Source organism: Aedes aegypti, chromosome 2 (genome assembly GCF_002204515.2).
Source record: "Aedes aegypti strain LVP_AGWG chromosome 2, AaegL5.0 Primary Assembly, whole genome shotgun sequence".
Taxonomy (NCBI): Eukaryota; Metazoa; Arthropoda; class Insecta; order Diptera; family Culicidae; genus Aedes; species Aedes aegypti.
The window spans coordinates 419,806,901-419,834,577 of record NC_035108.1 but is presented as its reverse complement, the minus strand read 5'-3'; the positions used below and the strand labels follow the sequence as shown (position 1 = coordinate 419,834,577).

Sequence of the window (27,677 nt, the reverse complement as noted above, 5' to 3'; positions counted from 1 at the left end):
GACTCGAACGAACTGGAGTGTTCGCCCGAGATCTTCACGCAGTTTTGCACACCGTCCATCGTTGCTCTGATCAATCTTGTGAGCTTCCCGGGAAAGCTGTTCTCGTCCATGATTTTCCATAGCTCTATGCGGTCGATACTATCGTATGCCGCCTTGAAATCGATGAACAAATGGTGCGTAGGGACCTGGTACTCACGGCATTTCTGGAGGATTTGCCGCACGGAAAAGATCTGGTCCGTTGTCGAGCGGCCGTCGATGAAACCTGCTTGATAACTTCCCACGAACTCGTTTGCTATAGGTGATAGACGACGGAAGAGAATCTGGGATAGCACTTTATAGGCGGCGTTTAGGATGGTGATTGCACGATAATTTTCACACTCCAGTTTGTCGCCCTTTTTGTAGATAGGGCATATAACGCCTTGCTTCCACTCCTCCGGTAGCTGTTCCGTTTCCCAGGTTCTGACTATCAGCCGATGCAGACAAGCGGCCAACCTGTCCGGGCCCATCTTGATGAGTTCGGCTCCGATACCATCCTTGCCAGCGGCTTTGTTGTTCTTGAGCTGTTGAATGGCATCCTTAACTTCCCCCATCGTGGGAGCTGGTTGATTTCCGCTATCCGCTGTGCTGACGTAGCCATCGCCTTCGCTGTCCTGACCTTCTGTGCCTGTGTTCTCTGCGCCATTCAGGTGTTCATCGTAGTGCTGCTTCCACCTTTCGATCACCTCGCGTCCGTCCGTCAAGATGCTCCCATCCTTATCCCGGCACATCTCAGCTCGCGGCACGAAGCCTTTGCGGGATGTGTTGAGCTTCTGATAGAACTTGCGCGTTTCTTGAGAACAGTACAGCAACTCCATCTCTTGGCATTCCACCTCTTCCAGGCGGCGCTTTTTGTCCCGGAATAGGCGGGTTTGCTGTTTCCGCTTCAGTCTGTATCGTTCCACGTTTTGCCGCGTACCATGCTGCAGCATTGCAGCCCGCGCTGCATTCTTCTCCTCTAAAACCTCTTGGCACTCCTCGTCGAACCAATCGTTTCTTGAGCTCCGTTCCACATATCCGACAACGCTTTCGGCAGCGTCGTTAATGGCTGCTTTAACTGTCCTCCAGCAGTCCTCAAGAGGGGCCCTATCGAGCTCGCCCTCATCCGGCAACGCTGCCTCAAGATGCTGCGCGTACGCATTGGCGACATCCGGTTGTTTCAGCCGCTCGAGATTGTACCGGGGCGGGCGTCGGTACCGTACATTGTTGATGACGGATAGTTTTGGGCGCAGTTTCACCATCACCAGGTAGTGGTCGGAGTCAATGTTGGCGCCACGATAGGTTCTGACGTCGGTTATGTCGGAGAAGTGCCGTCCATCGATCAAAACGTGGTCGATTTGCGATTCTGTCTGCTGAGGTGATCTCCAGGTGTACCGATACGGGAGGCTGTGCTGGAAATAGGTGCTACGAATGGCCATGTTCTTGGAGGCGGCAAAATCTATCAGTCGTAGGCCGTTCTCGTTCGTCAGCCGGTGGGCGCTGAACTTTCCAATCGTCGGTCTGAACTCCTCCTCCTGGCCAACCTGAGCATTCAAATCTCCTATGATGATCTTGACGTCGTGGCTTGGGCAGCGGTCGTACTCGCGTTCGAGCTGCGCGTAAAATGCGTCCTTGTCATCATCAGTGCTTCCGGAGTGTGGGCTATGCACGTTGATTATGCTGAAATTAAAGAATCGGCCTTTGATTCTTAACTTGCACATTCGTTCATTGATCGGCCACCACCCGATCACGCGCCTTTGCATATCACCCATCACTATAAAAGCTGTTCCCAGCTCGCGTGTGTTGCCGCAGCTCTGGTAGATGGTATGATTACCTCTAAACGTTCGCACCAATGCTCCTGTCCAGCACACCTCCTGCAGCGCTACGATGTCGAAATCGCGGGTCTTCAGTACATCGGAGAGTATGCGAGTACTTCCAATGAAGTTGAGAGATTTGCAGTTCCACGTACCGAGTTTCCAATCGCTAGTCCATTTTCGTCGCTGTGGTCTTTGCCGATTGTTCCGGTCCGTATTCTCTCGTTGACGTTCCTGTGCTGATGTGTTTTTACGGCTGGCTCGCAGGGCCTGACACCAACCCCCTAGATTTCCGGAGGACCATTCCCCCTAAATGTTCGGAGGGCCATAGTGCGCAGTTTAGCTTAGAGTCCTTCTCTGGCACTCGGACGATGATCAGCCGCCCCTGACATGGGGAACAGACGCTGTTGTGAGCCGCTCCTAACGTGGAGTACAGACGCTCCAGGTTTGCAAAAGCAAACCCCCCCTTCCCTGTCAGCATACGACCAAAGTTCCCACCGGGGGTTGGTTACCCGATCTTCCCCAAGGTTACTCGTACCCCGGCCAGTACCACGAGGAGGTAGGGATAGGAGTTGCTGGGCAAGAGGCTAAGGACCGCACAAAGGGGTCTATTTTATTCCTGCAGGTACGCGAGGTACCAATGGTACGCCATGCCCAGCCATTTACCGCGCCAAGTTTTTGATATAAAAACTTTGTTTCTACAATGTTTCGTTCTTGAGTTATGATTTTTCAAAGAAAAGACTTATATGGCACATTTGGACATTTTTCACAAAATTGGCCATAACTCAAGAACGAAAAAAAAGTGCATTCCAAAAATTTCAGTGATTAAAGCTTATAAAATTATCTTCTCGAAAATATTTTTTTGAAAATTTTCCATGAGTTCGGGCATAGTTTTTCCGGCTTTTCTTAACGAATTTTCCCAACAGTGGAAAATTTTGTGGAAAACTATTTCCAGTTCATATTTTTTTTTGGATTTTTGAGAAAATTTGCTTAAATTTTCATATAAAAACTTTGTTTCTACGATGCTTTGTTCTTGAGTTATGATTTTTCAAAGTAAGTAGTGTCAAGGGAAAACAAAAAATTTCCACCTGAGTTTTCCGGAAAAATAGGCGACCCTGAATTTTTCTCAATTTTTTTTTATTCATATATCCATGAGCCCTGCCTGTGGAAAAAGTTTCATGAAAATCTGAGACCCTTCGGCCCAAACCCGTACGATAATAAAAAAAAATCCCCAACAATTGAATTAAATGACTGATGCAATGTTCAAAGCTTTATGACAGCCTGAAGCAGTCCAAGTTGGTGTGAAATTTACTAATCAAATTGTTATTGGATAACGTTTTTCCAATGAATACAATAAATAAAAATTTAAATATTTTAAATTGGCATGCTCGTATTTTAAATGGTAAAGAGAACGAACTGTTAAATTTTCTTACAGCTAATAACGTGCATATATTAGTTATTACTGAACCCTATTTGAAACTTGAATCCAAACTCCTTTCTTGATGCCTTCCTTTGTCGAGTGGTTAGAGTCCACGGCTACAAAGCAAAGCCATGCTGAAGGTGTCTGGGTTCGAATCCCTGTCGGTCCAGGATCTTTTCGTGATGGAAATTTCCTTGACTTCCCTGGGCATAGAGTATCATCGTACCTGCTACACGATATATGAATGCTAAAATGGCAAATTTGGCAAAGAAAGCTCTCAGTTAATAATGTGGAAGTGCTCATAAGAACACTACGCTGAGAAGCAGACTCTGTCCCAGTGGGGACGTAAATTTCAAGAAGAAGAAGATCCAAACTCAAAAGAGATCATAACTTTTTTTTATTGTAATGATCGACTTGATGGGTCATGTGGGGGAGTTGCAATCATCGTTCATAGGCGTATAAAACATTAACTGTTTTCGTCATTTGAAACTAATTTTTTTGTAACATTAGGTGTTTCTGTTGAAACAGAGCTTGGTAAATATACTTTCATAGCTGCCTATTTGTTTTTTTTTCAATGATCTGGGCAGCAAGTTTATTTAATTCCAAACTGACTTGCGACAATTGACTCGCAATAAGTCCATTTTTTTACCATTGGCGACTTCTATGCCAAACATCGGTCATGGAATAATGCACAAAGTAATTCCATCGGCAGAATTTTAATTGATGAGTGCTCTTCAGGATATTTCTCAATTCAATACCCTGATAGCCCTACATGTTTTTCCTCTTCTAGAAACCCTTCAACGATGGATTTGGTCTTAACCGATTCTAGTCTGTTTTGTGGCCAGCATCACTATGCTGATTTTGATTCTGATCATTTTCATGTAACTTTTAAAATATCCCATGAAGTGATTATCAATTCTATCAGCTCCACTTTCAATTATTTTTGAGCCGACTGGAATATATATATATGAAACAAATATTGATAGTGATCTTAATTTCTCTATAAACAAAACTCGATATTGACAATAAACAAATTCCATTGTTGAAGCCAGGGGCATTCCAAAACCAAAATGTGAAGTAAAATTTGAATCCGTGATTATAGACGATGATCTTAAACACATGATCCGTCTTAAAATCATGAGGAGAAGCCAATTCCAACACACTCATGATCCAGCTATATGGCAGGATCTGCAAAAAGAAAATAAAAAACGATTTTCACAATTAAGATTTAAAAAAATTTTAAATGAAATTTCGCAATGTTTTACTTGCTTTGCTCTTGTCTACATTTGATCAGCAAAAGTTTTCTCGTTTTATTTAGTATGAGTAAAGGCATCTTACTTCAAACTTCAAATTTCACGATGCCTTGAGCCAGGTGTCACAAGGACGTGGTCGGGGTGGTTCTAACTTGTATAAAAATCTAAATTTCCTCGTATTCAAATGACTAACAATTTTAATAAAATAAATCTTTTCGTAGTTTCAATTAAACATGTTTTGGTTAATAACGCAATAAACACAATCATCAGCTTTTTCAGTGTCAAAAAGTGAAAATGTCTATACATTTTCCGGCAAAGTTACTGCATATGTTAAGTGGCAACTTCTGAATTTAAAGAAATTTATGATTAACTTTCTTATAAGTGAGATAAAAAAAATGTCTGTCGTTAAAAGCAATTGGTATCTTGGACACCAACAATAAAAAAATAAATGAAGATATTATCTTAGTGTGTTCAGCAAAGTTTTGTATTTTAAAAATATATACATAGCCCTAGAACATTGTAAGCCATGAAAATCAGTGTGATAAGAGATAAGTGAGTTTTTGTACTCTTGAATTGCTTTTTATATGGGAATTGCAATAAATCTTTTATGATAGTAGATAGAGGTAAAGTGTCTTGAACAACTATTCTTTATACAATATTTTCAACAACTTTGTCCAAGATATCGATTGTTTTTTTTTTTAGAAACACAGCAAATAGTTTTTTATCTCACTTATAAGTAAATTAATAAAAAATTTACCAAAGTCAAAAGTTGCTCCTTATCATATGCAGTAGCTTTGTCGAAAAAACTATAACAATATTTTCACTTTTAGACACTTAAAAAGCTAATGATAGTGTTTTTTGCGTTTCAAACCACTGCAGTGCACTGTCCACCAGCTCGAAATGATATTAATAGGAGAACAAAGACCTATTTTGTAACAAAAAAAAACACAATATATCACCTTACACATTGTAACATTGTTTAATTTTGCCACAAATCCGTACCAGATAAAACTGGGAAGTACCTTTTGTAGGATACCTTTGGGTATACCATCGAGTCAACGAAGCTCAAGTGGTTCGTGAACCTGTTTTGTGCTGTTCAGAGTCAATAGCACTGTCGGGAAAAACAAAAATTTCCCCTCCGAAATTTCTGGCTTTCAAGGGGTTTTTGTAGTTTCTGTCAATTTGATGAATATACAATGAATATAGCACTAATACAGGTTGTGAATACTCTTTTTCTTATTATTCTTCTTTTCCCTGGTGTCACATTCCTACTGGATCTAGGCCTGCTACTTAGCTCAGTTAAAAAAACAGGTTATTACACAGGAATATCTTTCTATAATTCATTCTTGGTAGAATAAAGATTCTTAGACATATCTTTGAATAATTGAATAATGAATAAATGAAACTGTTTAAAACCATTGATTGCAATAAACAAACATTTTTTGTCACTTTATACATTGTTGTTCATTAAATGAACTTTATAGATTGCGTATTGGGGCCTTAGTAAGTGGTACGGTGTAGTTTCAATTATAAACATCTTAAGAATATCTCCATCTTGAATTTTTGTCCCAAACATCTGTTTACTATTAGGATTTTAAAGTACAATTTTGAAAAATATTAAAATTACGGTATTGTATAATTTTAAACTATTTTTGGTGTTTTTCATAAAAAAGTTAGAATATTATTTTGCATTATACAATTTTTGCATTTGCAGAATATTATTTTTTCAATGTGTATTTTTTTTTTTTGTTATGGCCCATACGGTTTGCTACATTTTCTCCATAGATCATTTATATCTAAAACCAACAATTTTAGAACTAGAAATTTCCAAATAAATTGCATGCAAGAGATCATAGGTCATCTTCAAAAGTTAATCTTGAGTTAAAATGATCGATTTATCTATGGAAAACACTAATTCTACCAAACTAAAAACATGTGTGAAATTTATTTAAGACGGGGTTGGTGATCTGATGGCTACCGCATTTGCTTCATAAGCAGAAGGTCATGGGGTCAATCCAAGACCCGTCCCTTTCCTCGTACTTTGTAGTTGTATATCTCTCACTTGCTTCTATCTTCCATTCTAAATCTATCACACTCAAACTATTCGTTCATAGCAAACGCTAGCACCAGAGACGGACAAGAAACCGTTTCCCTAACGCTTCCATTCTTCCACGCGAATGCCTTTCCTTACGACTGATTCATAGGCAGTCTGCTCAGTGCGCATCGTACCTTCGTGCTGTGCGTACACGAATTCTCTCTGCTCTTGGAAGTTTTCTTAAAAACTACCCAAAAGCAATAAATCAGTACTTTTCAGTGCTACATAAACAGTACTTTTCAGTGCTAAAATTAAAAACGGTACTTTTCAGTGCTACTAAAACAGTACTTTTCAGTACTATTTTCTACTATTGATCCCTTTACGATCCTTGTTAGGACTCGTGCCTTCGATTTTTCGTTGGACCCGTTGGCGAAAGCTAGCGGTGGTAATCCTTCTTGGACACCGTCTAGGGAAAAAACCTCTCGAAGGTCACGTCTTCTTTCGTTTAATAATCAAACATGGTATCAACAACAAACAAAAGGAAGGGTGAATCTCTGAATTCACTACTTCCTTCCAAAAAAGTGGGTTTTAAAACTGTCACTACACGTGGCAAGAATGGAAGAAAGGACGTTTCCCCGGAATGCGAACTTTCTTCCAAGGGTGAAATGAATAATTGTATCGAAATGAGCAATCAGTTCGATGCTCTAGACAAATTTTCCGAACACCAAATCGAAGCAGCCTCTAGCCCAGGCTCTTTGATTCAAGTGAGGAAGCAAAGAGTGCCGCCTATCGTGGTCAGTTGTTCCGAATTTGCGGGATTTAGGCAGGAGATCTTGAACTCCATTAGGGGAATCAAGGTTTCCTTCCAAATCGCAAAGAAAGGAGACTGTCGCGTTTTGCCGGAAACTCTTAAAGATCGCGAACTTCTTCTCAAATATCTTGAAGAGAAGAAGCACAAATTTTTTACTTATGATGACAAAACTGAACGTTTGTTCAATGTTGTCTTGAAAGGTCTCTCAAGTGACTATAAATCACCTGAAGAGATCACAAATGGAATAAATGATATACATGGATTTCCCCAGTCCAAGTAATCATTATGAAAAAGAGAACCCAATCTGGCATTGTTCGGAAAGGGCTTTCTCAAGAATTTTATTTAGTTCACTTTAACAAAAAAGAACTAAATAATATTAAAGCTTTAGAAAAAGCAAAACTTTTGTTTGATGTCCGTGTGACATGGGAACATTTCCAGAAACCTGGAGGAAATTACCAGAACCCCACTCAGTGCCGTCGGTGCCAAAAGTGGGGTCATGGTACAAAAAATTGTCGCATGGATGCTAAATGCATGATTTGCGGAGGTTCTTCTCACGCCAAAGACGTCTGTCCAGTGAAGGAAGATACCACCAAGTTCATATGCTGTAATTGCGGGGCTAACCATAAGTTCAATTTTTGGAATTGTCCTTCACGCAAAAGGGTCATTGAGGCTCGTGCCAGGCAGATGAAAGATAATATCCGGTACGATAACGGTCGTTTCCGGAATTTGCCTGGTAGAGTATCGAACAATGCTCATTTTTCAGTTAACGATCGCTTGATCATGAATCATACCCATCAGGAAGATCATAATCATGCTCATTCACAAACTAATTTTAATCCGTCGGGTAGCCATTCGAATCTTTCAATTTCGAATGTATCTACCCACGGAAAATCCTTTGCCGATATCGTAGCAGGAAATTTGAACTCCTCCCCTGTTCGATCCATGGGTACCCATTCTACTTGTTTCAAATCAAATGGAAAAAACCCAACCGCCACAGGTAACTCCGCTTCTTCGTCTACCGGAAATTCTAATGGGAAATCACATGACATGTCTGCCTCTGATTTTAATTTTCTAACTGAACAATTGAATCTAATGATTGATGCAATGTTCAAAGCCACCACTATGACTGAAGCAGTCCAAGTAGGTGTAAAATTTACTAATCAAATTGTTATTGGATTACGTTTTTCTAATGGATCCAAATAATAATTTAAATATTTTAAATTGGAATGCTCGTTCTCTGAATGGTAAAGAGGACGAGCTGTTTAATTTTCTTACGGTTAATAACGTACATATAGCAGTTATTACCGAAACGTATTTAAAACCTGGATCTAAACTCAAAAGAGATCCTAACGTTTTTGTTTATCGTAATGATCGACTTGATGGAGCATGTGGGGGAGTTGCAATCATCATTCATAGGCGTATAAAACATCAACTGTTTTCATCATTCGAAACTAAAGTTTTTGAAACTTTAGGTGTTTCTGTTGAAACACAGTTTGGTAAATATACTTTCATAGCTGCCTATTTGCCTTTTCAATGCTCTGGGCAGCAAGTTAATTTGCTCCAAACTGACTTGCGAAAATTGACTCGCAATAAGTCAAAATTTTTTGTCATTGGTGACTTTAATGCCAAACATCGGTCATGGAATAATTCTCAAAGTAATTCCAACGGCAGAATTTTATTTGATGAGTGCTCTTCAGGATATTTCTCAATTCAATACCCTGATAGCCCTACATGTTTTTCCTCTTCTAGAAATCCATCTACGATTGATTTGGTCTTAACCGACTCTAGTCATCTTTGTAGCCAACTGATTACTCATGCTGATTTTGATTCTGATCATGTCCCTGTTACATTTCAAATATCCCAAGAAGCGATTCTCAATCCTATCAGCTCCACTTTCAATTATTTACGAGCCGACTGGAATATATATAAAACGTATGTTGACTCTAATCTTGATGTTAACATTTCTTAAGAAACTAAACTTGATATTGACAATGCTCTTGAAACTTTAACAAATTCCATTGTTGAAGCCCGGAGCATTGCAATTCCAAAATGTGAAGGTAAATTTGAATCCGTGATTATAGACGATGATCTTAAACTCTTGATCCGTCTTAAAAACGTGAGGAGAAAGCAATTTCAACGCACTTGCGATCCTGCTATGAAAATTATATGGCAGGATTTGCAGAAAGAAATCAAGAAACGTTTTGCTCAATTAAGAAACAAAAATTTTGAAAATAAAATTTCTCAATTGGACTCTGGCTCTAAGCCCTTTTGGAAATTATCTAAAATCTTGAAAAAACCTCAGAAGCCAATACCGGCATTGAAAGGGGAAAACAAATTATTACTAACTAATTGCGAAAAAGCTCAAAAACTTGCTATGCAGTTTGAAAGTGCGCACAATTTTAATTTAGGACTTAATAGTCAAATTGAAAATGAAGTTACTCAGGAGTTCGAAAATATTCTCAATCAGGAGAACGTTTTCGAAAATGCCTGGGAAACTGATTTGGAAGAAGTGAGAACTATTATTAAATGATTCAAAAATATGAAAGCTCCTGGCGATGATGGAATTTTCTACATCCTCATCAAGAAACTTCCAGAAAGTAGCTTATCATTTTTAGTTGATATATTTAACAAATGTTTTCAATTAGCATATTTTCCTGACAAATGGAAAAATGCTAAAGTTGTTCCAATTTTAAAACCAGACAAAAATCCTGCAGAAGCTTCTAGCTATCGTCCAATCAGTTTGCTTTCCTCCATCAGTAAACTTTTTGAAAAGGTTATTTTGAACAGAATGATGGTTCACATCAACGAAAATTCAATTTTTGCCAATGAGCAGTTCGGATTCCGCCATGGACATTCGACCACTCATCAACTTTTACGTGTAACAAATTTGATCCGTTCCAACAAATCTGAAGGCTACTCTACTGGTCTTGCTCTTCTAGACATAGAAAAAGCATTCGACAGTGTTTGGCATGAAGGTTTGATTGTAAAATTAAAAAACTTTAATTTTCCAACATACATTGTTAGAATAATTCAAAGTTATCTGTCAAATCGTACACTTCAGGTTAATTATCAGAACTCCAGATCTGAAAGACTTCCTGTATGAGCTGGTGTTCCTCAAGGCAGCATTTTGGGACCAATATTATACAATATTTTCACATCTGACTTACCTGAGTTACCTCAGGGATGTCAAAAATCTTTGTTTGCGGATGACACAGGCCTCTCCGCCAAAGGACGAAGCCTGCGTGTCATCTGTAGTCGATTGCAAAAAAGTTTGGATATTTTTTCTTCATACTTGCAAAAATGGAAGATTTCTCCTAATGCTTCCAAAACTCAACTAATAATATTCCCACATAAACCAAAAGCTCTTTATTTGAAACCTTCAAGTAGACATGTTGTCACGATGAGAGGGGTTCCAATAAATTGGTCAGATGAAGTTAAGTATCTAGGGCTCATGCTAGATAAGAATTTAACTTTCAAAAATCACATTGAGGGCATTCAAGCCAAATGTAATAAATATGTAAAATGTCTCTATCCCCTTATTAATAGAAAATCAAAACTTTGTCTTAAGAACAAGCTTTTGATATTCAAACAAATTTTCAGGCCAGCCATGTTGTATGCTGTACCAATATGGACTAGCTGTTGTAATACCAGGAAGAAAGCTCTGCAGAGAATTCAAAATAAAATTTTGAAAATGATTCTGAGACTTCCTCCCTGGTTTAGTACCAATGAGTTACATAGAATATCCAATGTTGAAACATTGGAACAAATGTCAAATAAAATTATAAATAATTTCAGGCAAAAATCATTACAATCTTCTATTGCCACGATTAATGCGTTATATGTTTAGGTTAAGTTAGGTTAAGTATCTTAAAAACTTTTTTTTTTTTCTCTTATAAGCAGGTGAAATCAACTCACCTGTAAAAAATCTGAACTGCTACGGCAAATGAAATGTAATATGTTGTTAACAAAATGTTAATAAAATCTTAGATTTGTTTTACCAAATAAGGATGATAGTGTTGTCTAATAACACAGAACACCTAGCTAGATATAAGAAATGAATGTAATGTTTGGATTGATACTAATAAAGGAATTTAAAAAAAAAAAAATAGGCAGTCTGCTAACCACAAAAGCAAACCTCTCTGCCATGCCTTTCCCCCAATTCAAACACTCCCGCATGAACTGGCGTAGATGCAATGTTATAAACAGTCTGATTCTACCCCATTACCCCGAATGCCATTTCCCCGAATGCCATCACTCCGAATTCCATTACCCCGAATGTACCATTACCCCGAATTCCATCACCCCGAATGCTATTTCTCCGAATTTCCAATTATCTTGACATGATGATATTGATGACATTTCCCCATGATATTGGAATTCGGGGTAATGTCATTCGGGGTGATGGGTCGTTCGGGGATTTAGAATTTGGGGTATTGGCCTTCGGATTACTGGCATTCGGGGTAATGGGATTCGGGTTAATGGGGTAGAATCGATGGCACCATTGTCGTCTAAAAATAGAAGATCACCAGCACTTATACACTGAGGATGCCTGTTAGTCCCAAGCAGTCATTCGGTTGGTTCCTTGTGTAAGTGCAGCTGATCTGGCGATACTGGAGTAGCATCCACGGGCGGCCAATCAAGCTCAAGCTTTCAAGCTCAAGCTCATACTGAAAACATGTGTGAAATTTATTTTTGTTTGATTTGGATTGAAGACCGACCGTAGATCGATTTGACATAGAATACCGTCTATTAAATTATTTTTTGCTGTATATTTGCGGAATACAATTGTGTTCAAGCTTATAAATATGTGCTCGTTTGATCAAACTATTGATTTTGCTACTGGTTCACTATGATTTTATTTCACAGTGTATTTTTATTCGCTGATAGGAGTAGTGTTTGATCCGTTGTATACACTACCCGTCATAAATACGGACTCACTAAAATAAGTATTGCTACACTCAGCTGAATATTGAATCACCCTGAAAAGTTTAGCATCACCTCAAAACAGATAGTTTCACATTGCTATATCTCGAGATCCTTACGACTTGCAAAGAAGTGATCTTCAGCAATGTTGTTCAGTGGATCAAGGACATCCGGAAAGCGAACAGTTTAGTTCGCGATTTTGTCGCTAGGTGGCGCTGGTGAGCATGGTTAAGGTTTATTTCAATTCACGTCTCAGCATTTCAGAGCTTATTTACTGATTTCGAAGTGATTCATGTCTGATTCATTTCATATTCAAGTATTTCAGGTTTGGTTCACTTAATATACAAGTGATTCAGGTCTGATTCACTTAATGTTGAACTTGTTTGAAATGCTCACTAGCGCCAAACCAAACTGTTTGTCTTCCGGATGTCCTTGGCCTTCTGAACAACTTTGCCGAAGACTCGAACTTTCTATCTCTTGCGGATCACAAGATAGAGCTTGTTAAAAATGCTCAACATTACATGCTCACTAGCGCCACCTAGCGGTGAAATCTACAACAAAACTGTTCGTCTTCCGGATGTCCTTGACCTTCTGAACAACTTCGCCGAAGAAATGAACTTTCTTTCTCTTATGGATCACAAACTAGAACTAGTTTGAAATGCTCAATTTTGCATGCTCACTAGCGCCACCTAGCGGCAAAATCGCGAACTAAACTGATCACTTTCCGGATGTCCTTGAACCCCTGAGCAACTTTGCCGAAGACCCGAACTTTCTATCTCTTATGGATCACACGCTAGAACTAGTTTAAAATGCTCAGCTTTACATACTCACTAGCGCTACCTAGCGACAAAATCGAGAACCAAACTGTTTGCTTTCCGGATGTCCTTGATCCCCTGAACAACTTTGCTGAAGATCGCTTCTTTGCAAGTCGTAATGTGAATTAACCTGTTTTGAGGTGATGCTAAACTTTTTGGGGTTGATTCATTATTCAGATGAGTGTTGCAATACTTATTTTTATGACGGGTAGTGTACAGGGTGTCCGCAAATTATCCGTACAAACTTTGAAGACATGGCTCTATACAATCAAGCATAATAAATTCAATATTCTTGCATTAGTTTTAAATATTGGCTTATTATATTCTTAAGAAGTAAGTTTGACACACTTCCGATTACGAATTTTTGCGAAACCTAGCCAAATTCATCGAGGTGTCTTAAAGAGAGATGTTTTTCGAGCTTTATGACGGAGGAGAAATGTCTATACAATCCACTGGATTTGAGCCGTATAATTTTCTATTTTCAGTTTAACTTGAAGCCATTAAGTTGTTGGATACTTCAAATAATAAAAGGACATTTGGATTCATCTCCTTTAGATTTTAGGGATAACACATCTCCAGTATGACTAGCGGCCCTCAGGAAAAACGTCTCCAAAAATTTTAAATTTGCCTATCTCAGTAACAAGCAATCATTTCGAAATTTTCCAAAGTTGTATTTTCTGTTAACATACAGATGTATTCAAAAAGGCACATGGACATAGATTTTTCATTGTTTTCAATGCGAGATCATCTTTCCCATATTTTGCTGTTCGGAAAATTTGCGGACATCCTGTATATTGCATGCTTCATTGTAGGCGAGCGACGGAATCTGGATCAATTGTGTCCGGTTCGCGTTTGTATGGGTGAAAAAAAAATCAAAATATGTCCGTTGAATATATTATGTACATGCTACTGTGGAGCAAGCAACAATATCAGAATCTTTACTATTGGTATCGCTCATCCGTCTATTTGCTCACGTATTCATTTCAAACGATATATTTATCGTTTACCAAAACGAATCCTTTCCCATGTCCAAACTCCCCTCCCCCTTTTTGTGGAAGTACAGAGTACTCCTCGGCATAAGGCAAGTAACACATCAACATATTTTCCCATTCTCAAATTGACCTGCATTTGGACGCAGCTGGCGCCGTTATTGTTTGTTATAATCATGAGAGCACTTGTACTTACGCATTGAAGATGCTACTGATTCTGAGTAGTGTCTGTTGAAAGTACAGCTGTTCTTGTAATAACGAAGTAGCAACTGCGTGCGGTTAATCATGCTGGGCACAGACAATTGGGCCTAGAAAAACTCCCCATGTCAAAGTGAATCATGGAGGTGTAGAAGTTGTTTGCCTACCTTAAAATATTTAATAAACATAGTTAAAAAAAAGTGATCCCTTTGTGATTAGTACACTCCAGTCTGTACACTTTGTTGTTAAATCTGCATATGAGGCCATCATACAGTGTAAAAAATGCCGAATACTTCAGAGAATTGATCAACAATCGCTTATGACAAACTCCGGGGGCCTTCCTTAGCCGAGTGGTTAGAGTCCACGGCTACAAAGCAAAGCCATGTCGTTTGATTCCCTGTCGGTTCAGGATCTTTTCGTAATGGAAATTTCCTAGACTTCCCTAGGCATAAAGTATCTTCGTACTTTTAACACGATATACGAATGCGAAAATGGCAACATTGGCAAAGAAAGCTCTCAGTTTATAACTGTGGGAGTGCTCATAAGAACACTAAGCTGAGAAGCAGGCTCTGTTCCAGTGGTGACGTAATGCTAAGAAGAAGAAGAAGAAGAACCCCCGGTTTGGATTATTTATTTGTCATCCGATATGCTTGGATCAACGGATGATAGAGGAAAGCCATGTTAACAAATAATCATTTTTAAGCTCTTATCAAAAATTAATTGTGTGGTTCAAAACAATGTCGGATTAGCATTCATATGACTATATGTTAGTCCATAAATCTATTCCATCAATTGAACCAAACAATGTATGCATACAGCGACTATTCTAAACCATTCCGCTATGAATATAATCGCATATTAATCCTTTCATTCTATCTGATCCCGAATGCTGAATAATTGTTTAGTCAGATGTAGAATTAAAAATGTTTATTGCAATAGCATTGATATCAATAATCTAGAACAAATATCATTTGTAATACTTGGTACCATGCTAGTCGCATCGAAAAATTTATGTGACATACTTATTGTGTGTTTCCTACAGCAATAGCTAACCGCAACAACTGTCTCATAATTCCGGCAAAATCCATTTGATAGATTTCTCCCGTAACGCTCTTCCCATCCCTAGAACCGCCAACTTTAAATTAATAGTCAATTAATGCAACGACTTCCCCGGGAGGGGAAGCCTCTGCAAGTTTTCGATTTCCATTTAATTTAACGACTATCGACTGTGAGGTTATATTTTTTTTCCATTATCGGATTTCCCTTCGCCCTTTCCCCCTCCCCCCATTAGTAATCCATCATTATTGAGTTTTCAATTTGTTCCAACCCAAATAACTTGTTGAGAAACCGTGCAGCCTTTCTTGACTCTTGGGTGTCGTCAGGTGTGGCGGCGGGTTGAAAAGCTCTTTCTACCTGCGAGTTTGCTTCCTGCTTCCGATCCATCATCGTTGTTAGCAGTGAGGGTATGCGATACAATACGAAACATCAATACGATACTTGGAATTTCTAGCATTGTCAAAAGTGAAACGAAATATGAAAATGTTTCATGAAACTCGAAGTTTGAAAATTCTCGGAATTTGGTCCTGGAAACACGAAATAAAATAAAAAATAAAACCACCACCTTAATTTGATATGTTAGAATTATTAAATTTATTTAAACAATTTCAGATTTGCTTTTGTCAGCAATTCAATTCGATATTTTGCAAAATTCCGTCTTATTTTTTTTGTTACCTAAAATACCGGTAAAATTTTTCATATTCAATGTCTTTTTATAATTCATAAAATTCCATGGTATTTCGTTTTGAACGGTATTTGCCGTAACGATTCGAAAACCCGCACATCCTTAGCTCGCAGTCGTTGCCAACGCTGCTGTAGAAGAACAAACCGGCAGCAAAGGTCGACTTCCTTCGTGGGTCTGAATCCGCTAGTTTGGTTGTGTGCGTGGTGTGTGGGAACGAGGCCAGCAGTGGAACCGAAAATAATCGATATCCAACAGCCAGCGTCAACCGAAGCACCAACTCGAACACTTGCTGCACCTCCCCGCCTGGAATGAACGACGTCAGTTGGCATGCCAAGCCTTCTATACTAGTTGGGCCAGTTTTGTCCCGCGAAGCTCGAGCCGCGGCAGTTAGAAACGCATTCAAACGGCGACATATGGGAAAATCGATTCAATCGACCCGCATTGTTCAGCGTGGTACATGGTGAAGGAAGCTACCACCTTGCAGGATCGAGCGGATGGGGGAATTCATGGTGACAAAGAAACGCTGGTGGTTGACATTGATCGAAACACCCTAAGACAGGAGTTCTTAAATCATTGAATGTTGATACAAAACAACTCACAACAACAAACTCCCACTCGTATTTATACATAATCACTACACTATCGAATAATAAAAATAATATTTATACATAATCACTACACTATCGAATAATAAAAATAATATTTCAGTAACCCTGGCTTTAAATTTATTAGGCGATGCAATCAATTTTTGTACGAGAAACATTCCAATGTCCTAAGACAAATCAGCTGTTCCTCTCGCAAAATATTGCTTACGACAAAATTAGTTTGCGGCACAAGTTGCAGAAAGATGATTTTTACAGTACGAGTCGTAAATTTATCCTACGAGACTTGTCCAGTAGGATAATTACGACAAGTGCTGTTAACATCTAGTTCTGCAACGAGTTACGTACAACATATTTTGCAATTTCGAAGAAGACCACTTGAGGATATCAGAAATTATATCGGGATGCATTCACCATTATTTTACAATTTCTGAAAAATTGTTGCGTAATAAGAAAGCGTTGCGTAATGAATCATTACAGCACTGGTTTCAGTTGCGTAATGACTATTCCCACACTGTATACTTCAGTGCAGGAAAATAGGCCGTTCCATGACAAATTGGCGTGATGAAAAACAGCCTAATACGATTAGAAATTGCAAAAAAAAATTATTGTACCGTCGTCGGGGGTGAGAATAGTTCAACAACGCATATGTCGAAGTTAATTGTTGAAAAGCAAATGTTGAAAAAAAAAACGTTTCCACTCAAATCCCTTTGAATCTACCAAAAAGATTTGCGGCGAGATTTTTGACACATATCGCTATTAGTGATTCTTGGTAGAAGATTCTTGTCCAATATCTGAGAAGGTTTTCGAAATTTTACCTGGTCGATAACTAGCTCCTAAATTTTTGAAAGAAATAAGTCAACATTTTGTTGAGATCTTCGTGTTAAATTATTAAAGAATATAGTGTACTTTGGAATATTGCGCAATTATTTTAAGAAGACTCAAAAAAATCTTTAAGGAGAAAATAACCAACATCGTTTTAAAAATTTTAAAAACCCGTTATTATGCTCAAAACTGAAGCAATGTTCAAGATCCATCACTGCACTACACTAGCTATCTGCAATTGGATGATAGATTTTCAGATAAATTAAATTAATATTTTTGCAATAGTATAAAAAATAGCGTGTTCTTTAAAATCAAAAGTTTGTATTATTGGGAAAAGAGTAAATTCAGTTACGAAATTCAAAGTGGGACTGTTATGCCTAGAAATACTGGTTTTTTGGTGAATTTCTACGCGTAACAGTCCCACTGATAGTAGTGACCTGGGAGGGAGGCACCGATACTACACACGAAATATAAGACAACGTTATTTTGAACTGCAAGATAACTCCAGTATGCCAACAACAATCAAAGCAGGCTTCGAGAAAATCGGTAGTTTCCTTTTGTTGTGCACCTTCGATCTTTCCTGACAAACATGAAAAAAGGGCCACAGTTTTCTATGCACTAAATATTCATTTTCATTGGAAAAAGTAGAACGATGCGTTTTTCAATGCTTTATGTTTAATCAGATTAAATGGTGCTCACTTGACATTACTTGCATTATGTGCATGAATTGATTTTTATTCGATTTTCATCACTTTTGAAGAAATACGAAAATGTGTTTTAATCAGTTACGCGTTTTTTTCATGTTAGTCCAATGTTTGAGATCTGGGCTCACAGTGACAGTTCGTGACAGCGGAATCTCGGCTCACTATGACGTACAGAAATTTTGTATTGGTTTCTCCCTCCCAGGTAGTGACCAATTATGTGCTTAGCATACTGCTGTAGGTAACAGATGAGAAAATGTATTTGTTAGTGAAAGAAAGAGTGGATGAATAAGTTAGAAAGTTTAAAAGATTTAATAAAATCCCATATCGACTCTTCCAACTGCAGGCTTGACAGAAACTCATCTACGAACTCAAAATTATTCTGCGGAGCAAAAATTTATCTCAAAATTCACGACACTTACCTTCACACGATTTGACATTTCTTTGGACTTGGTTTGCAACATCATGATATTTGATAAATCGCTAATTAAGTTTTAGATCCGCCAACATATATGACACTTGCACCGAAGTATGTGACCAGGTCATCCAAAACCTCTTGAACTTATATTCTTTTAACTTGATTTGCAAATTCATGATGTTCTATATGTCGCAAGATATGTCTCAGAACTGCCAATATAATGATCACTTCCTCTGGGGAACAGGGTATCCAAAGCAACCTGGTGTGTTATCAAGTCTACGATTGAATTACCCTTCGTTAGCCTTGATTTGGGAATTCATTAGGTGTGATGTCACCAGCTAGGTTTTTCAGTGGCCATTTCCCCCAGGGAACCGAAACAATCCGACATGTGGTCAAGTAAATTAAATACATTTGAACCAGCTTTAGACTTGATTTGCAAATGATATTTCACAATCCAGGGTTCAGATTCGCCAATATAAGGGCCACTACCACCAGTGAACTGGTAATCGGAACAACCCAGCATGGTGCCGAGTCATCCTAAAATTCTTGAACTATTTTTATTTAGACTTGATTTGCAAAATCATGAAATTAATTTGCCGCAAGCCGTGGACTCGAAATTGAAGTGGTTACTGATTCATTGAGAGGGGCTACCTCTGTACTCCCTGTGATAAATCCAAAATTACAGTAAATTTCGAATCGACGACCGTGGAACTAGAAACTAAAAGAATTTTGTGATCGACCCTGAAAATTTAACTTAAATTCGTTGAAAACCGGATGAGAAATAATACTTTGTTATTGAAAATTTCGATAAAATTTAACGTCAGGCACGTTTGCACGCCGATTATAGAAATACATAACATGTGTTCCACATTGGGAAGATATTCCCAAACAACAGCAAATTAAAAACTGCATACTGCATATTTTGTTCGAGTTCAGCACAGCAGTTATATTCTGTGGCAGTTATTCGTAGATATACAGTAGTGAGACAGTTATGCTTGGAAAATCAACAACAGGACAAATGGACTTGGCTTGTTTTTCATTGAGTTTCCAAACAAAGTAAATTTTTGGTAGATGTTTTCTAAAATTATACGTAAAAATAAACTGTTTGATGACAAAAATTCAAAATGCACAGAAAGTAACATTAGACAATTATGCGTATAACGGCAGTACAAGTGGTAGTCGAAATACGAGTATCTGTCAAAAAATAATGTAATCAAGGTGGAATTAAAACGTACAGTGCTCAAATCCACTTCTTTTATTCTTTTAAGTTTAAGCAATTTCATTTTAGTGGTATTGGGTTTGATCTTTACGATATGGGCAAACCTTTAATATTCATAAACTTCGATTTCAGGTATATAATTTTTGTATGAATCCGTGAGATTTATGTAGAACTTCAAAGGGGGTCGCAGCTCCAAAAAGTTAAGAACCACTGTTAACTTACAGTTTTGCATATATTTAAAGGAACTTATAAACTTAAATAAATAGAATTTTAATAAGATCAAACAGCTATCGTGGAATTGTGAATGGTCAAAATCAAATTGTATATATGGTCGGCGTTAAGTCTTCTTTGTAAGCGAGATTTTTAACCCTGGGTTACTTCATCTCGGGAAAATTGGATTATTCTGTCATTTGACAGCGTGCTAATGAATTCGGGAAAACGCAAGACATTACAAGTGACTTGTCAGATTTTTCGACATGGAATGATTAATCTTCTCATCCATAGGTGAGTGGGATAGGTGGTCATAAATTCCAACAATGTCTGTGCAGAGAGAGCGGACCAATGACCATGCAAACATTGAATGATCACTTCTAAGAAATTGGTCAGTCATAGTGGACCAAATGCACTTAGTCCATCAAAAAGTCGTTCTTTTAGGAGTTTGGATAATGTTTTTTCATGATCACATAATATTGTTTGAAAGTTAAGACTGGAACGTGCCAAAATTGGTCGACAAAAAAATTTCACTTCTCACTCAAAAGACATAATACAATACATAATATTTCTAATGAAAATACAAATAAAAAGTTAAAATTTCGTGTTGTTGTTTTATTTGGAGAGGGAAACGAGTAAATTTTAAAAATTTAAATATCAAATCAAATGTTCTCTGACAAATTTAAAACAATTTTTCATGAACTATTTTACTTTTATGTCATTGACTTACCACGGTCAAATATAAAAAAAATCATGTTATATATATACGCTAAGAAAAATAAAGTCTCTTCTCACCAGATAAGAATTGATTTTTTTAAAACAAAATTTTCAATTTGAAAGGTTATCTGATCAAATAATATTATCACATTGGATACATACAGTCAGTGACATAAGTTAGTAACCAAATGCTGTTTTTCCATACAAAATGCCCAAGTTTGGGGTGCTGTATCTCAGCTTCTGGTAGTCCGAATTGGCTGAAATTTGGATGACGAACTACAAATAACTTGAAGTTTTGCCTGTCAGAGGGTTATTCAAAGACAAAAGTAAGTAACCGAGAGACTTTGTAATTTAATTCTAAAACGGTAAGTTGTGGGTTGTTGGTCTGCTCCACAAAGTTGTTCAATTTTAAAAGTCACACAAATTTGCAGAACACACCAACTTTCCACGACTTATCGTTCTTGAATTATAGTAAAAAGTCTCTCGGTTACTTACTTTTGTCTTTGAACAACCCTCTGAAACTCTCTGTAAAATGACTGCAATGTACTAATTCCTTTAAAGGCCATATTTCAAATTATTTGTAGTTCGTCATCCAAATTTCAGCCCATTCGGACGACCAGAAGCTGAGATACAGCACCCCAAACTTTGGCATTTTGTATGGAAAAACAGCATTTGGTTACTAACTTATGTCACTGACTGTATACAGTCGACTCTCCACATCTCGATGTTCTACATCTCGATAGGGAGAGATCTATGTCGATGATTTCATAAATCCCTTCAGTCTGCATACATTTTAACTCTCCATATCTCGACATCCTCCTTATCTCGATATCTCCATATCTCGATGTGATTCTGTTGATTTTTCGTTCTCAATTTTTCCTCCGTATGTCGATATGACCAATATCGAAGTTTTGGGATTCAAAACAAATTAGGAGCGCAAACTGACGTATGTTTGTGTATTACTTTTTTGGAAACGGAGTGTTTTTTAAACTAGTATTCTTTAAAAATTTGTTCTTTATCTCAATCTCTCCCTATCTCTATGGTCCCTTCGATATCGAGATGTGGAGAGGCGACTGTAGAAAGCGGTGTGTTTGGATGGGCATCTAATTTTTCCGAAAGAAGTGCACTTTGCGAAAAAGGACCACGTAATTATTGAGCTGAAATCAAACTCAGGTTGACTTCGGCGTCCATGAGTCTTCTCGTAGGGATCGTAGGGGTAACGCGCCCTAACTAGAGATCAGGGAGTCGTGAATTCTCACTGAGAAGATGTGTAACTTTTTCGCAAAACTTCTCATCAATTTGTCCATTCAATCCAATTGCCAAGTATTTGTAATGTTTAGCTTTTCGGTAGTTAGTAAATATGTGATTTCTGGTGACATTATTCAAAAATTCTAAGAAATTTGGTTTGCCATTGAAAATAATGTTTTTCTGTAGGTTTTGTGCAATGGCTTTGTAAAAAAAACAAAAAAATCAAATTTGTAAGAACTCTTTCTATTTTCTTCAAAAGCGTGTAAAAAGATCTGGAATCGGATGAGTATTCATGAAGTTATGGTCAAACAAAGATGATTTTTTAGTAAAAAAGAGGAAAACATGAGAGATTACTACTTTTAACTAAGATTGGTTTTGTTTTGGACAAATTTGATTGTATACAAACTATTCATGTATTTATTTTCGAAGAAAATATTTTTAAAGGCTTTAACATTGGTTAGAAAATAACAAAGATATGAAGAGTTTACTGAAGGTCATATTTCATTCCTTGAAAATTCACCTGTAAGTAGCTTGCACCACCTCTAAACATCAATATTTTTGATAACTTTCGAAAAATAAGCCGCACCCTAATGGGCACTGTATCTCCAAAGATACTCCAAAATCCTCGAAGTTCTAGTCAAGAAAATTTTTAAATATAGGTTAGGTATGCACCAAGCATCGCCTCTGCAGCTTACAGAATATTTGAATATTTTGGAATACTTGCTGACTTTCAAGGAGTCAAAAAACGAACATTGAAAATAATATTTAAAAATCGTGTCAAGAAATCGTGAGATATCTTTGCAGAAATGTTTTGAAAATCATGACCATAGATTCAGTCGAATATCTCATCAGTTGTACTGAAAGATTCAGAAATATTTCGTCAGTGTTTTCATTGCAAACAGCAAACAATTTTGAATTGCTTAAGTCCCGTCACTAGTTCGTCAATGAACTAACTTCCAAAAAATGGCGAGCATCTCACTATGAAGCTAACGGCATCTGCCAATGATTAGACAGAAACAAAGCAAGTAATTTCTTACGAATAACCAAGGAACAATAGAAGTAAATAGGTGAAGTAAAAATTGGCTTGTATTTCTCATTGACAAAATGACATAACAAGTGTTTTATCAATAATTGTGTAGCTACATACAAAAACTAAATTGGAAAGGTGTTCCAGTATTCGCCATCTACATTTTTTTTTCTTCAATTCATTCGATATTTTTTTTTAACGGTCAGTCCATGTTTAATAGGAAAAATATTAGAACTGGTCAGAAACTTTTCAGTTTTTTATTTATTTAGTTTTTTTTTTCTTTTGCAAGAGTGAAGTGAAGTATTAAAGTTCTATAAGTAGTTTTTTTCAGAAACTTTCGTTTTGGCAACTGAGGTGACGAATATTGGGTCAATTGTACCAGTTTTTAATTCACCACGTTTTTAATTTCAGCTCCGTGATTTGCCACCAACGTTGATTTTTAATGGGGGTGACAAATTCAGGAGCACCATGGGGAAATAAGGTGCACAGGAGCTGAAATTTCAAATAAATTTTCTCAGTAAACTATTAAGTTTCTGATAATGTTGCCGTGTCATGTTAATCTGATTCTATGAACACTGAACAATTGCAACAATTTTCTAATTGCATTGTTAAACAGTATATAATATGGGGTGGTGAATGTTGGTACTACAACGAACACCGCTGCATCAACTTTTGATTTGTTTTAATAATTGAATTTTTAAAAAAATCTGAAGCATTTCTTTTTATTTATTCATAGTTTTTTGTTGTTGGAGTCCGAAAGAAATCGCCTTACTTTCAACTCGCTTCTTTTCAAATTCTCATAGCCTCGAAACCCAAAATGAATCTTATAGTCACCAGTTTGACTTGGGAATATGCAATATAATATAGAATGTTGTAGTGAAAGCGTTGAAACGGCGTTCGACAAACGTTGAGAGCATTATCAAAGCCATATCTATGGCAAAAAACGATAAAATGTGAGGAGAATTTCTGTGTACCAAAAATAATTGGCAGAAAAGAATCCGATTAGTACCCATATTCCGGTACCGAAACCCCTATCTGTAATGAATACACTATTAAAATTGTACATCTATATTCCGTTTTTTTTTCTTAGATATTCCAAATAATGTTTTGCCCCATTCTCACCCCCCTTATTAATTTTCATCTCCATCGACGGTATGCAATTTTTACTTGTAACATATCTTTTTAGCGTATCAGAGATTCTTATGATTTTTAGCACTTAAAACACTACTTTCGAACTAATCACACATCTTCACCATCTAGCATCAAGAAAAAACACAATTACAGAGAAAATTTCTTCATACCTGACGCTATCAGCCAACTTCTGCTCACCGAAAAAAAAAATCCATAATAATTCCTTTGAAGCCGCCCTCCCAGAGCACAAAGCCCTTCACTTTGCGGGTCACACCATCACCCACATCAATCACTTGGCGTTATCTTGGTGCAGTAAGCCGCAGGTCATCATGGGTCTGCCCATCATTAAATGCACTTCACTGCCCTCGGAATCCCCCACCGCGAGAATGTCGTCCTTTTCGATGTAGACCCGGCCCCTCCCTCGCTGCTGCTTTGTTCGCTCGCTATCACACAAACACCCGAAGTCCCCCCATTTCGACCAGGGCTCGACGACTCATTGTACTCGATTACAACTATCACACAAAGCGGAACCGGTCCGACGCGCTCTTCGTGGTCACGTGTGATCGCTCGCACACAACTTGTAATGTGTAGCTTGTTGTGTAGTCCTCCCTCCACCACACCTCACCAATCCAGGGGGTGGTTGTAATAATCACTGTGGCACTAGTCACTGGGGTCCTGAAGGGGGTGGGAAATGTCCTGGCATAGTAATCCTTTTGTCCTTTCGAACACTGGGAACGATCGCAGGCGTTACACACTCGGACGACGGCTCGTACACTACTGGCAGATATGGAAGCTCTCCGTTACTGGAGACTTGGCCACACTACTGACCGAAAGCTCTGTGTGACAACGTCCAATGCGAGAGAAAATGAGAGCGGGATGTGATGAAAATCGATGAACTTGCTCTGGGAAGGATGCTTTTTCGTCGAGTGGAGAACCTGGTGGGTGGCTGTGAGGGGACTGAGCTTTGCTTCTGAGACACGTGTCTTTGGTTGCTTGGGAATGGGTGGTGTTAAGGGTATTGTGCGAAGCATGCCAGGACTTACAATCATTAAGGTTTGGAAACGAAAAGTACGCCAATAAATATTAATTGCGAAACTTGACTCCTTTTTTCCACGTCTTTCCGGTAACGACGAGATTGTGCTTAAAGAATTTATTCGAGTATTTGATAAGCGAATTTTAATTTATGGTCAAATAAATATACAGGGGATAGGCAAAATTTTGCCTAAATTCAAATGCTCATAACTTTATGACCGATTGATGAAATTGAATGCATCTGGGAGCAGTCGACGGATGCAAGCAGCGATGCAGTTGGACCCTGCTACTACTCCATAAGCACTCCATTTCAACCTAGGGAAAGTGTACCAGTTATGGCCATAGTGGTTCCCTATATGACCATATGTAAAATTTCGATTAGTTTCACATTTTAATATTTTTGAAAGTTTCAACATCAAGATACATTCTTTATCTTACTCCTAAAACACACAAAAATTTCCAAAATGTGAATAAATTCAAATTATCACGTATAGCGAAATAAGGAACCACTATGGCCATAACTAGTACACCTACCCTATATGCATTCGAAGACCGTACAACAATCAATACCAAATCAGCGCGAGGCCTGCTACGTCGACCCTGACCAGAGATGTTCCGGTGCACGCCGATGAGCATCCGGCGGCAGTCGACGTGGCCCTCATCTCCTCCCGAGCAAGTATCGATACCTTTCTATCTTATGGCAAACAGTCAAATTCCATTATGTTTTCCAACAACCCAGGAACCACGGTATATGTATACCAACATTCAAACACGGGACGAAGAGAATCTCGTGTCCGACGATACTTGCAGCATTTCATCCCATCGCGATCGACCCAAAAAACTCTGTTTTTATAATGGAACATTCGCGGTCTCTGGAGCAACCATGCAGAGCTGTGTCACATGGTAACCTCCAATAGTCATTGAACTACAAGAAATGATGTGCGGTGACGCTAGCATTGCCCTCTGGAAAAAAAACTCATGGAAACTAGCGAATCGACATCACTGTCAAAGTGCTGGGGCGGCTGGTCTTGGAATACTGAACGAAATTTCTCACGACTTCATCAACGTTGACGCTCGGATTCCTATTTGTGCAGCTCGGCTACATAGCCCCCACAACATCACCATAGTTTCCATATACGTTCCACCAAACAGTCCAGATGCACTACAAAAAATCACACACAACCTTGAGCAACCATTTATTATTGGTGGAGATTTCAACGCTGCTCACAAGGTCTGGGGTAGTCCCAAATCATCAAAGAGAGGCCTAACACTACTCAGCTGGTTTGTTGAAAACGACTTTTTGGTTTTGAACAATGAGGAGCCCACGTCCATCAGTTCCACCCACGAAAGTGCATCGTAGATAAATCTAACGGTAGCATCTAAAAGTGTGGCGTTTAAGTTCCATTGGTCGATATCCAAAGATACACATGGAAGCGAACATTTTCCGATTTGATTGTACACTGAGGACAGAGTTCCGAATATAAAACTCCAGAAGCTATGGCTTTACAAAAATGCAGATTGGCCGAAGTTCGAGAGAGCCCTCAAAAACTACCTGCATAACGATGCAGACAAAAACCTTTCTGTAGACAAAATTACCGAGCTTATCGTAAATGCGGCTAAATCAGCCATTCCTCAAACGTCAGGTCGTCCACCAAGAAAAGCCGAGCTGTGGTGAACTGACGAAGTTCAATTTCAACAAGCTCGGAGCGCTGCCATGAAAGTGGTCAACCATGCCAACAAGCAATCTTTGGAAACATTTTGCAACTCTTTCAACCCCCAAACTCCAGTGGATATTCTCTGGAACAACTTCAACAAGCTTTCCGGGAAGCGGAAAACCGGATTAAAAGGGTTAGTGATTGACGCTAAGCACGAACAAAACCCTATAATCATTGCCGAGCACTTTGCTAACCACTTCCAAGAAACAACCTTTCTAGAAAGGAACAAAGTTCTACATCCCAGTCAGCATGCTTTCCGAACCGGTCGACGTACCTCCATGTGCTTTGCCGAACTCAAGGAGATTCTTGAAGGAGCAAAACGGTCTAAAACACATCTTGAGTTTGCCTTACTGGACATACGAAAAGCCTACGACCAAACCTGGCGTCCTCAAATATTACGTCAGCTAAAATTTATTAACGTTGGAAGTCACAGCATGTATCGAGGAATTCCTGAAGGATCGCCGTTTTCAAGTGTGCTAGGTGTTTTCTCAACGGGGTACCACAACGATTACGTTATTTCTTTTAGCTATGAACACGGTCTTTGAGATCATACCGAAAAATGTTCAGATCTTGGTGTATGCCGTCGATATCATGTTAGTTGCAGAATCTAAACACCAAGCAGCAGTGTGTCGATAACCTTTGCAAGCTGTTCTTGCGGTAGATTCCTGGGCCAAAAACATCATATTTCAATTATCAGCAAACAAATCGTGTCTATTGCACGTATGCCAAATAAAACGAAATAGAATGACGAAATCCAGACCCGCGATCGTCACCCTGAAGTTGAAATTGCCCGTTTTCTAGGAGTATGGATAATTCAT

The 27,677-nt window shown here is 38.3% G+C and overlaps 1 protein-coding gene across 3 annotated transcripts in view; it reads right to left on the bottom strand.

The window, feature by feature from the left end:
* LOC5568798 (potassium voltage-gated channel protein Shaw) overlaps window positions 1–24,887 on the bottom strand; it is a 424,985-nt gene extending 400,098 nt beyond the window's left edge. For all 3 annotated transcript variants that reach the window (XR_002500906.1, XM_021847455.1, XM_021847456.1), the window contains exon 1: window positions 24,283–24,887. The gene's annotated coding sequence lies outside the window, so the exon portion shown is untranslated. The remainder of the gene's footprint in view (window positions 1–24,282) is intronic.
* Window positions 24,888–27,677: the final 2,790 nt, after the last annotated feature.